General features: G+C 41.9%; 1 protein-coding gene across 8 annotated transcripts in view; it reads right to left on the reverse strand.

Moving 5' to 3' along the window:
- PKNOX2 (PBX/knotted 1 homeobox 2) overlaps positions 1-13,582 on the reverse strand; it is a 382,423-nt gene that overhangs the window by 275,812 nt on the left and 93,029 nt on the right. The gene's annotated exons all lie outside the window — the stretch shown is intronic.

Here is a 13,582-nt window from a genome sequence, read left to right on the forward strand (position 1 = left end):
AGAAACTAAAGCTCAGAGAGAGCCTGAGATCACATACCTTATTAGTGGCAGACCTCAAATTTGAACCCCAAGTCATAAGTATCCAAATCCAGGAGGCCCAACACCATCTTACGCTGCCTCTATTTGCTTTTATATAAGTCAGGTGTGAGCAAAGTACAACTTTGGACAAGGAAGGTCATTACCACTTGGCAGATCAGAGAAAGCATCCTGGCGGAGGTTGCATTTGAATTGGTCTTTCTACAGGATGCATAGTAATTCAAACAGTCAGGGAGAATAATGTTCCTAGGCATAGAAGTTCTAACAAGGCACCAGGCAGCACAGGTAGGCCAACTGTCAGAGGTTCAGAAAACTATGGCACTGTTGAGAATACAGCCCGGAATGTAGCAGAGGGAATGCAAGTGAGTCAAAAGACTTGGTTCTAGCTCTAACAAACTACCTGTTTGACCTGGGGCTCAGTTCTGCTACCAGTAAAATGAAGAAGATGGACTAAAGCAAACCGACCACTAAGGAAGGCCCCGAGCCACTTAGGCAGTTCAAGACAGAGCCAGAAACCTAGTACTTATATCATTGTCCTTCTTTACAATTGAACAGTCTTTGTTCACCTCAGCTCACAACCCCCACTAGAACTCAAACCAGTACTTCTGAATGAAAGGGTGCAAAAATGTTCTCAGATAGAGCTGCTAACTCTGACTGCTGCCATTCCCGTAACCTCAGGAGGGTACCTGGAACTGAACACTCCCCTTTACAACTTCACTAAAGCAGAGCTCCAGAAAGAGAATAAAAATTGTCTGGAAAATCTGAGTAAGACAGAATGTCCAGGGAGGAAACACCTGATGGAACACGGACCCTTTCAAACACAGGTCTCTGTGTCTTTCCCTCTTGCTGCCCAGGGTTTTCTCCCCTTGCTCTCCCCTTCTAATAGTGTCCCACTCCACCCTCTAACACAGGTTCCCTGCCTCATTGCCTGAAAAAAAGCTGCAGCCAAGGGATAGATTTTGTGTGTCCTGAACTGTGGTGGGGATCCAGCACTCCAGCCTCTGACTGCTGGGCTCTAAATTACACAATAACTGGGTAATTTAATAAAGATATAATTACCTGGCATCAGACACTTGGCTCCAAGTTATTTTCCCACCCAGTACCAAGTGTTATTGTAGTGTCTCATTCTAAGCTGGGTAAGCACTGGTGCTAATTGTAGGACCTCAGGCAGCCACAGTGACCAGTGCTGGCTGGGGATGTTGCTTCTTCCCTGTATGACCCTCCCCACCCCAAGCAAACCCTACACCTCTGCCCAGAGATAAGGCACTGAGACAGCTTTCTGGGATACTACAGTTATATGGCTCTGAACAAGGGGAAAATGGTGGAACGGAGAAATAACCACTGATTGCTTCTACTCCAAGACGAGGAGTTCTGCTTTCTCTTTATACTTGGTCAGTATCTAGGAAGGCATTCATGTCTATCATAGAGCTGGCTGGATTTGGAGTTGAGGACCTGGGTTCATACCTCAGCTCTAACACTTGTGACATTTAAAAAGGTTCAAGAGACATAACTTCTGGATAATTTAATCATTTTATTAATAAGGTCAGCAGGTTATTAATAAAAGGATGGTCATTTGGCCATCTCTCTTAGACCAAAGACAATCATGGCCATGGACTCACAATTTATGTACCCTTCAAAACAGTTGGTGGTCCAAATATAATTGGTTACAAAGATTAGAGGTGGGCTATGTTAAAATGAAAGGCTGAGTATCTCTTGAATTGGGAAATCTCTATACCAGACCACCCATAGCTTTGGGCTATCAATTCAAAGAATGTATACCTCATCTAAGCTTGAGTAAAACACAATGACCTTCTCTACCCTAAATGAAATTCCTTGCAAGGTTGGGTGGGGTCTGACCAAGATGGAGGAGAGTTAGTGAAATGTCATTATTGGTGATGTCCTTCAAGAAAAGGGAATCTTTTTAAATGGGGTATTTAGAAAAAGAGGAGAGCCTCTGAATCTCCCCAAGATATTGGTTATTAATAGTCATCTCCTGTTCTTATACACTTGTACAATAATCTTACACAATAACCCTCTCTTACACATTTACTACTGGTATAACCTAGGAAAAGTCACTTAAAAGAAGGGAAAAAGAAAGAGGAAGGGAAAGAAATAAGGATTTATAGAGCAACAGGAACTAAGTACTTTTTACAAATATTATCTCATCTAATTCTTAACTTTTCTATGCCTCAGTTTCATCAGATGTAAAATAAGGGTGTTGGTCTATATAACCTTTAAAGTTATTAACAGACCCTATGACTACTAGAAGGCAGGAAAACTCAGTATATTCTGCCCACCCGATCCACATAGCCCCCACCACAAGGTTTTGAGGTATGTATGTAACTGTTATGATCATGCAGACTAAAGAGCAGAGAAATTAGCTCTTTGGAGGCAAGGAGATTCACTCTGACTCCTCCAGGAGGGAACAAATGGATTTTCTTTGAGAAAACAATGAGCTCCACTATGAACTGATCCAATCATTCTGGAGAGCAATTTGGAACCCAAAGGGCTATGGGACTGTTCATACCCTTCGACCCAGTGGTACCACTGCTAGGTCTGTATCCCAAAGAGACCATAGAAAAGGGAAAAGGACCCACATGTACAAAAATATTTATAGCAGCTCTCCTTGTGGTGGCAAAGAATTGGAAATCGAGGGAATGCCCATCAATAGGGGAATGGCTAAACAAGTTGTGGTATATGAATGTAATGGAATACTATTGTGCTGTAAGAAATGATGAGCAGGAGTTCAGAGAAACCTGGAAAGACTTACATGAACTGATGCTGACTGAGAGGAGCAGAACCAGGAGAACATTGTACACAGTAACAGCAACATTGTGTGATGAACAATGGGGATAGACTTGGCTCTTCTCAGCAGTGCAATGATCCAAAACAGTTTCAAAGAACTCGTGATAGAAAATGTTCTCAAAATCCAGAAAAAAGAACTGTGAATTATGAATGCAGATTGAATCATACTGTTTCTACTTTTGGTCTGTCTTTTTTTCCTTCTTGTTTGAGGTTTTTCCTTTGTGCTCTGATTCTTCTTTCACAAGATGACTAATGTAGAAATATGTTTAATGTGATTGTACATATACAACCTATATCAAACTGCTTTCCATCTTGGGGAGGAGGGAGGGAAGAGGGGGCAGAATTTGGAACTAAAAATCCAGTGTAAACAAATGTCGAAAACCATCCTTATATGTAATATGTAACTAGAAAATAATAAAATTAAATTTAAAAAAAGAAAGCAATCAAAAAAATGAGAGAAAACAATGAGCTCCAACTTCTGGGTGAAGAGAGGAGGACCCCAAAACAAAAATCATTTTATCTCATATCGGCATTTGAACTTGGAAGAGAACAGCATTGACAGAAAACACAAGGATTTTGCTAAGTTTGGACCTGGAAACTATAGGGGGAATAGCGAAAAATGCACTAGACTTGGAGTCACCAGAAATCTAAGTCTGAAAAAAATCATTAACTATAATACTTAGTAGCTGCATGAATCAGGGCAAGTCACTTAAGTAACCTTCCATCTCCTCATTTGCTAAATGGGCATAATAACACTTTTTGCACCCAGCTACCTCACAGGGTTGAGAAAAGCTTGTTGTAAGCCTTAAAGGGATATATAAATATGAATCATGATTATTTCTGACTCACAGAAAACCAGAAAAATTGATCTTCTAGAGCTCAGTGAACTGTACAGTGGTACCCAAAATGAGTGCAATATGAAACATTTTCAATGCAAAGTTATATGCTGTTTCTGTGTATAGTAATTATAATTGCTTAACTTGTAAATAGTTTGTTTTACAACTTCTTTCTTGCCTATCAATTCAATAAGGCTAACCTGCAAGCCTATGGCAGTCGTAGTAACTTATTGTAACAAGGAGTAATATGGGAGTTAGGGGTAAAGGGTGATGCTTCTGAGGTTGTAGGCAGGCCCTTGGGACACAGCAGCCAAAGCAGGCAGCAAATAACTAGCCAGCTATCACGCAGCCACAAGTGATATTCCATTTGGAAGTGTCCCAGGACGGAATTACACACTCTTTTTTATCAATGACAAGGGTTATACAAGAGAGAGACTGCTCCATAAGACTATGAAAAGGGAAGAGCCCTGCACTTGAAGTCCAAAGACCTTGGTTCAGGCCTGGTTCTGGTACTTGCTATGGCCTTCAGCAAGTCACATATCTGATTTTAACCTCACTTTTCATCTATAAAATGGAAATAATAATATTTGTACTACTGCTTCAGCAGGGTTTGTGAGAATCAAATGGAAATAACATACGTGAAAATGCTCTTTACAATTATAAGACATCAGGGGGCAGCTAGGTGGTGTAGTGGATAAAGCGCCAGCCCTGGATTCGGGAGGACCTGAGTTCAAATCCGGCCTCAGACACTTGACACTTACTAGCTGTGTGACCTTGGGCAAGTCACTTAACCCTCATTGCTCCACCAAAAACAACAACAACAAAAAAAACAATTATAAGACATCAAACAATATCATTATTAGTATTATCATTATTGTAAGATTGGTGACATTAAAATTACAAGGATAAAATTAAAATGATCCTAACCCACTCCCAAAAGATGAAGTTTTAAGATCAAAATGAAGGTCCTAAATTGAACAGATAAATAAGATAGATAAATTATGAAGTACACAGCTGTAATTCCTCTGATGGGTAGCAGAATAAATGTATCAGAAAGAAACCTGAAGGTCATAGTGGACCAAAGTTTTAATATGAATCAATAATACAGGGATGTTCATTCACTCTATAGACATTTTTTGAGTACTTAATCATGTGTACAACATTGCACTGAGCACCATGAGGGATACAAAGAATTATTACACATGGTCCTTGACCTCAGTAACTTACCCAGGAGAAACAGGAGACATATACACATGAAAGGCAATTAAAAATTCCAAACAACAATAAAAGAGGTGCTTTGAGGTCATATGTCTAAGAAGGGCCAGAAGAAAGGGGGGAATAGTAAGTGCTATGGGGTTAAGGGAAAGGAGAGATCCCTGTGGATGAGAGGAGTAAGATAGGGCTTCACAGGGGACATGGTACATCTTGACAGCCAGGTGTGGATAAGCAGAGAGAAGGGAAAGTTTGCTTTAGCTGGGAGAAAAGAGCATAGTAAACAATGAAAGTTTTCATGTATGTTGATGTGCTTATTGGACTTTGGACTGGAAAGAGTATCATCTAATTTTAATCCCCTCCTGTTAAAGATGAAGAAACAGAGGTGAAGTGATACCCAAGGTTACACAGTAAGCTTTAGGGCAGGATTCAAGCCCGGTAAGTCTAAAAGCATTTATTAAGTGCCTACTGAATGCCAGGCAGTGTGCTAAATGCTGAGGATGCAAAGAAAGACAAAAAATAGTCCCTAACCCCAAGGAGCTCACCACTGAATGGGGAAGACAACGTGCAAAAAAAATGTACAAACAAGATTTGTAAAGGATCAATTGGAGATAAATCAACAGAGGAAGAAACTCATATTAAAGAGTATCAGGAAAAGCTTGTGGAAGGTGTGATTTTATGCAGGACTTGAAGGAAGCCAGGGAGAGCAGGAGATGGAGATAAGGAAGAGATTTGCAGATCTGAGGGACAGCAAGTGAAAATGCTTGGAGTAGGAAGATAGAGTTTCTTATTTGAAAAATAGCAAAGAAGCAGGTATCACTGGGTTGTATAGTATGTTGGGGAGAGTAAAGTGTAAGAAGCCTGGAAAGGCAGGCAAAGGCCAGGTTATGAGGAGCTTTAAATGCTAAACAGATTTTATATTTGACCTGGAGGTGAGAGAGAACCTATAGAATTTATTGAGTAGGTAAACTGGGTGATGAGGGAGAGTTGTGATTTAAGGTTAGACCTTGGGGGCAGCTAGGTGGCACAGTGGATAAATCAGGAGGACCTGAGTTCAAATCTGGCCTCAGACACTTGATACTTACTAGCTGTGTGACCCTGGGCAAGTCACTTAACCCTCATCGTCCTGCCCCCCCCCCCAAAAGTTAGACCTGTGTTTTAGGAAGATCAATGACAGCTAAGGAGAGGATAGACTTGAGTTATAAAGAACTGTTGTTGATCATCCTTCATTTTCGAAGAGGATCAATGACATTGAAGAGTGAGTTGAATTGAAGTGAGGCAGAGTTGCACAGTCATTGGCCTCACTCCGTCTTCCAGAATCGAAGTCTGGCGATAAGACAAATCAGGTTGGTTGGCAATTCCCTAGGATGCAGTGGATGACCTTGGTATCTTTGAGACCTGACCAAGCTCTAAGCACTCCACAGGACCTGCTTCAGCAGCCTTCATGACCATTAGAACAAATTGTTCTCCACCACCCATTTTGCTAGAAGTTTTCACATGCTTAGGTAGATATCCCCCTAACTCACCAGTGGGTTTGAGGCCTGTTGGTTATCATCAACCTGGTTTAGCCTATCTGCCAAGACAGTTTTACTGGGTGTGACCACAGCAAATGCTACAGCTTCTTGGAGCTGCAGGTGAGAGTTGAGTGCCAAGTGGACACTAAAGGTAGAGAAGAACCCCTGAAAAGGGCTTGTGAAGCCCTCTCACCTTTCTGAACAAAACTCTCTTACTGGGGCGAGGGGACGGCTAGGTGGTACAGTGGATAAAGCCCCAGCCCTGGAGTCAGGAGGACCTGAGTTCAAATCCAACCTCAGACACTAGACACTAGCTGTGTGACCCTGGGCAAGTCACTTAACCCCAATTGCCTCACAAAAAAAACCCCAACAAAACAAAACAAAACAAAATGCTCTTACTATATTAATCCTCTGATAGGACCAACTTACCCTAGTATAAGCTTAGGACTCGTTTTTTAACAGAGATCAAGTCAAATTAAAGATAACCCAGAGAAAACACACCATATTATCACATTAGAACTGATTAAGGAGGCCAAAGGGCTATAAAATCGTGTATACTCTTTAACCCAATAATACCACTATGAGATTGGTATTCCAAAGAAATCAAAGAAAAGGGAAAGGGACTTATTTTTTTTTAATTTTATACTTTAATATTTCATTTTTTCCAATTACATGTAAAGATAGTTTTCAACATTCATTTTTGTAAGACTGAGTTCCAAATTTTTCTCCCTCCCTTCCCTTCCTTCATGTACTTATTTGTACAAAAATATCTATAGCAGGTTTTTTTTTTTTAACAGTGGCAAAAGTCAGAACTTTAAGGGATGCCCATCAATTGGGGAATGGCTAGACAAGCTGTGGTATTGATAGTGATGAAATACTACTGTGCTATAAGAAATGATGAACAGGATGGGCTTCAGAAAAACCTGGGAAGGCTTATATGAATGGATCCAAAGTGAAATGAGCAGGAGAACGTTGTACAAAGTTATAGAAATATTGTAATGACCAACTGTGAAAGACTTAGCTACTCTAATCAAGAGGATGATCTAAAACAATTCCTACAGACCCACGATGACAAATGCTACCCACCTCCAGAGAGAAATTGGATGAACAGATTAAAGCACACTTTTTTCACTTTTTAAATTTTTCTGGGGGGTATGTGTGTGTGTTTTCTTTTGCTGGACTGCTAATGTGGAAATGTTTTGCATGACTTCACATGTATAATTGATATATTGCTTGCCTTCTTAAGGGATGGGAGAGGGGTGGAAGGGAGAGAATTTGAAACTCAAAATTTGAAAAATAAAATATGTTTTAAAAAAACAACTGATTAAGGAAGTAGGAAGGAGATGGTATTATTTATCCATAAGAAAGTTGAGGAGGAACATAACTATAGTCAGGACAGAGAAGGGAATCAATTCAATACAACAAATTTTTATTAAATTCCTACTATAGGGCATAAATAGCCTGGAACAGTTGCAAGAGTTCATGGCTTAAAGTCAGAAAGGTCAGAGTTCAAATCCACCTTTGGACACTCACAACATTGGTGAGGCTGGTGCAGTTACTTTGCCTCAGGCAGTGTAGTCTAAGCTTTATGTCCCTGGAGGAAGTTCCCACATGAGGAGCTTCTTACAGGAAGAAATCGTGGATCATTGAATATGTACAAGGTACAGTGAAGGGTGCTGGCATACAAAGATGAAAAACAACACAGTTTGCCCTCGCACAAATAAATACAGGATAAGTCAGAATGTGATAAATGTATAGGAAAGGTCAAACAGAAGTCTTACAAGAAGGCCTATAATCAGATTTAGAGCTAGAAGGAAACGTCAAAGTCATTAAGTCCAACTTCATTTTACAGATGAGGAAATTGAGGCCTCTAGAAGTTAAATGACTAGCCTAGGATCACATGGGTGTTAAGTGGATAAGAAGGGATTCCTGACTCCAATCCAGCATTCTGTCTTCTACATCATACTCTTTATAAATGAGCTACTGGGCTGGGCACAGATTTTCAAAAATACTCACCGAGGGAAAAGAGCCAAACCTCCACTCTGCAAAGGTGGCAAAATGCAAACACAGCACTGCCCTCCCTCCCCAGAGGCTAGCCTCCACCACTAGCTAGTATGGGCATGGCCACAGGCTAAATGTGTGGACCAAGGGTGGGGAGCTAAGCACATTTAAAAACCTTTCATGGACTTCTTCTAGGCCCTAAATGGAAAGAATTTTCTAATGGTCCCAAGACTATGACCATACTGTGACCATCTGAGGTAACTGCCCCGTTTGGGGGAGGGAAGGAATAGTAACTAGGACCCCACTTGGAGGCTCCTTATGCACAAACAACTATACCTGAAACTGACACCTGCTTCTATTTCAAGGTTACAGGTGGAAGGTTCAAAGCTGAGTGGCACTTTGCCTAGGGCTGAGTCTGAGCCAGAAAATGCCAGTCCTTGCCTCCCCCACTCCATTCCTTCTCTCAGTTTTCAACCCAAGAACAGGAAAGGTTTTACAACAGTTTTACCAGGAATACCAATGACTGAAAGGGATGGGGGTGAAGAGGTCTCCCCCCCATCATCTCTCCCTCCCCCCCCCCCCATCTGTGTGGCTGCCATTTCCCTGGTTTATTTCCATCCCACTGTTCCTATCAAAGCCCTAACAGCACATATTTTGTTAATTGTACAAACCTAATGGGGGAATGCATTGGCAAAAAAGGGTAATGACCATCAGACCAGCAATAAAACAAAATTAATGGCCCATAGGAAGAAATCATGTCCACTTAATCCCAGCTCTGAAACTCTAATAGAATAATGGAATACCGAAGGAGGGTTTTTTTTTTTTTCTTCTCTCTATGCAGATTGCTTACACCATGTTAATCACTTGCAAAGCAGGCCACATACCACTCCAGCTCACATGACCCTCCAGGGAAAGTAGCAGACCAGAAACATTTAGAGGAAGGCTCATTACCAGCATGCATTGCTAACCAACGACTCAGTTCCCTAGTGACTCAGGGGTGTCACCACTAGCAGGTCCAGGGCCTATCCTTTAAAGACCCTCTGAAAAGCTACTTCATCCAAGAAGACCTCCTTGATTCCTCCAAACGGTGAGGACATTTTCATGCTCAGATCTCATACACAGCACTTTGTGTGAGCTTCTCAGGCGGGGGCTCCATTTTGTTCTATGGCTATATGTATGCGTCCTATCTTCCTAACAGTTAGGCATTTCATGAGGGCAGGAATGGACTATGTCTTTGGAGACATGGCATAGACTCAGAGAATTGGCATATTACCAGCACGAGATGTGGGGATCAGAACACCAAGTTCTGACTCTCAGCTCTACCATGTGAAACCTTAGACAGACAAATCATATTTCCTCTTGGGGTCTCAGTGTCCTCATATGTAAAATGGAGATCATTATCTTTGTTCTACTCATCTGCTTACCTCGAAAAGATGTTATAAGAATCATTATCATCAGCCTCATCCTCACAACAGCTAGTAAGTGTATAGGGTTTATTATGTGCCGGGCTCACTGTTAAGCACTTTGCAAACATGATCTCATCTGGTCCTCACAACCCTGGAAGGTAGGTGCTATTATTATCCCTATTTTGCACTTGAGGAAACAGAAAAACAGAGGTTAAAAGACTTGAGTGTCACAAGCCAAATTTGAACTCAAGTCTTCCTGAGTCTAGGCCCAGCACTCTAGCCACTATACCACCTAGCTATCTATCTAAAGTTGCCATATCTGAGGCAGCTGGGTGGTGCAGTGGATAAAGCACCAGCCCTGGATTCAGGAGGACCTGAGTTCAAATCTGACCTCAGACACTTGACACTTGCTAGCTGTGTGACCCTGGGCAAGTCACTTAACCCTCATTGCCCTGCAAAGAGAAAGAAAGAAAGAAAGAAAGAAAGAAAGAAAGAAAGAAAGAAAGAAAGAAAGAAAGAAAGAAAGAAAGAAAGGAAGAAAGGAAGAAAGAAAAATGAATGAACTCAAGTAGCCATATCTAAAGAGCTTTGTAAACCTTAAAATGTTATATAAACATGTTATTATTACGAAGGGTTTTAACTCATCCACTGCCTGTGTGCTCTGTACCCAGTAGATGGTTAATAAATTTTTGCTAAAGTTGAATTTGGATAGCAATTTAGTTTTCAAAGCACTTTCATACCCATTCTATCATTTGATTGTAAGATCGTGACAGCACAGTTTTCTTGTTTGTAAAATGAAGGGGTTGTACTTGGTGTTAATATACATTTCTCATAGTGGCAGCTAGGTGGCGCAGAGGATAAAGCACCAGCCCTGGATTCAGGAGGACCTGAGTTCAAATCTGACATCAGACACTTGACACTAGCTGTGTGACCCTGGGCAAGTCACTTAACCCCCACGTGCACACACACACAAAAAAAAACCACCAAAAAAACCCCTAAATCTGACCTAAAAAAAGGGTCTCTTTACCCGTGAAGTGGGGGCATGAGAGAGACAGAGAGAGATGAAGGAGGGAGGACAGGAGAAGGGAGGAAGGAAGGAAGAAAGGAGGGAGGGAGGAAGGAAGGCAGGAAGGAAGAAGGAAGTGTGTTGGGTAGAGAGGGGATAAGGGGAGACTGTAAATGCGTATTGACCTCAAAAAAGAGGAATGTTGAGCAATACTAGCAATTATCACCTGAGAAGTCCAATTTCCTAACTTAGAAAAATAGATTTTTTCCCCCCTCTTGAGTATTCTATTAGTCCTAAAAGATAGCAACTGCCTGAGTTAAGTGATTACTATCAGGCCAGGCATAGCTTAATCACTTACCATCCCTTTCCCTCACCCCCCACCATCTCCCCTGGAAGAGGTGAGCAGAGCTCCCTCCTCCTGTGAGGATTACAGAGCATGCAGAACAAGTGTGAGAGCTGAGTGGTGAGGGCCACCCTCTGCCCTCTTCTCCTCCTGTGACAATCCCAGGGAGCAGCTTCCATGCTCAACTACCTTCATATCTATGCTCCTTTCTGTCTAATAATTGAATATGTCGTCCTCCCCTTGCCATTCCATTTGGAATAGAATGATCACAGGGTCTCCTTGCAGAAAATGGCAGAATGCCTAGGAAACCAGCTCCTCCACACGGGCCTCAATCTTGGGCTCAACAGTAGATAGCGTTAGCTTTTTGAATTCCCAGTCCCGAGAGCCTAAGAGGCTGCAAGAGGCTCAAGAATGAGACTAGATCAGGGCCAACTTTATACAGGTTGAATATGATAACTGGGTCTACATGACGTGACTTTCAGCACCAGAGGCCTATCTTCCCCACACACCCAGATCTTCTAACCTGTATTTCTACACTTCCACTGAACAGAATGCCCTAACTAGGGGATATGGGGAAAGATGACCTCTGCAGGAGACAAGGAGGAGTATCAGAGAGAGGATAAAGAAGGAACTACAGCAACACACAGTGTTCCTTTAGGATGGAAGGAGCGCTTACCCCCCTGTAGGCCTGGGTCAGCATCACATTAAGGTAAGACTAGGTTAAATGGCTAATGGTGTTTTCTTGGTAGTCTGTGGGGGAAATCTCACTAATTTACTCTCTGGTAGAAAAGAAAAGTGGGTAAGGGAGCTGGTTCAAGGGAGGGTGGGAGTTGGGATATTGATGGGGTACATGGAAGGGAAAATATGGAAAGAGTACGATACTCCCTCAAATACAAGCCTAGGGAAAGTGTGGTCAAGTAACAGCCATGTACAAAAGGCACATGGGGTTTAGTGGACCCCCTCTCCCCAAGCTCAATGTGATTTTTTTTGTGAGACAAATGGGGTTAAGTGACTTGCCCAGGGTCACACAGCTAGTAGTGTCAAGTCTCTGAGGCTGAATTTGAACTCAGGTCCTCCTGACCTCCAGGGCCTGTGCTCTACCCACTCCACCACCTAGCTGCCCCAAAAGAAAAATCAATGTGATTCTAAACTGTGACATGGCAACTATAATAGCTGATGCAATCTTCCTTCAATCCTATCTTAAGCCACATTAATAGAACCACAGAAACACTGAAAAATAGAAGCTCAGAGTTGGACAGCACCTAGGGTACCATTTGATCTAACTTTTATTTTGAATAAGGGTCCTCCTAAACCATGCCTGACAAGTATCATCTGCCCTCTCATTGAAGTCCTGCAGTGAAAGGGGTGCTTACTGTTCCAAGTTTCACTTTGAGATCTTGGGAATGGGTTAGGAAGTTTTTCTTACTGAGTCGAAAAGTTGCTTCTTTGCTATTTCTATCCATTGCTCTTGTAATCTAGAAACAGACAAGTGATCCCTCAGGCTGTACGTGTCCTAGCAGAAATATCTGAAGTTTTGAGTTCGTTTCTGGGCATTACATTGTTAGGAAAAAGAGGAGGAAGGTCCACAATGCTGAGGTAGACTAGAGACTATGCCCTATGAGGATGGTTGAAAGGAACTGGAATATTTGACATAGAGATCAAAGAGGAGGCTGATAAGAAGTAGAGTACAGTGAAAAGAGTAATCACAGTCCAGTCAGAGGAGGCCAGGGATTTAAACTCTTGGCTCCCCATTACACTACTGGTGGTGACCTTCACACCTCATGTTCCTATACAGGAAGTCCTTTGATCTCTCTGGGACACAGTTTCCTCATCTGTAAAATTAGGGGCTTGGGCTAAATGATTTCTGAAGTCCCTGTTAGATCTCTCAAAAATTTGAAATGTTGGAGGCAGCTAGGTGGCACAGTGGATAAAGTACTGGTCCTGGATTCAGGAGTACCTGAGTTCAAATCCGGCCTCAGACACTTGACCTTACTAGCTGTGTGACCCTGGGCAAGTAAGTCACTTAACTCCCATTGCCCCGCCAAAAAAAAAAAATTGAAATGTTGATGGAAGAAATCACAGGTCAAGAATTTAGAGCTTGAAAAAAATTTAAGACATTATTTAATCCAACCCTCTCATTCTACAGATGAGGGAACTGAAGGAAAAGTGATGTGGCCAAGGCTACACCACTAACAGGTAGCAGTCAGAATTCCAACTTAGGTCTTCTGACTCCAGGTAACATTCTTCTTTCCAGTCTAGCACAAGGCCTTCTCCAAACCAGGGATTAAGCAAATTTTGGCTCAATATAGAAGAAAAAATGTCCTAACAATTAGAACTGTCTAACTATGGAAAGAACTGCCTTGAAAGGTAGTATGGTTTGCTATCACTACAACTGAAGGCTGGATGTTGTAGAGAGGATCCTA

The sequence above is a fragment of the Dromiciops gliroides genome, chromosome 3, assembly GCF_019393635.1.
Source record: "Dromiciops gliroides isolate mDroGli1 chromosome 3, mDroGli1.pri, whole genome shotgun sequence".
NCBI classification, from domain to species: Eukaryota; Metazoa; Chordata; class Mammalia; order Microbiotheria; family Microbiotheriidae; genus Dromiciops; species Dromiciops gliroides.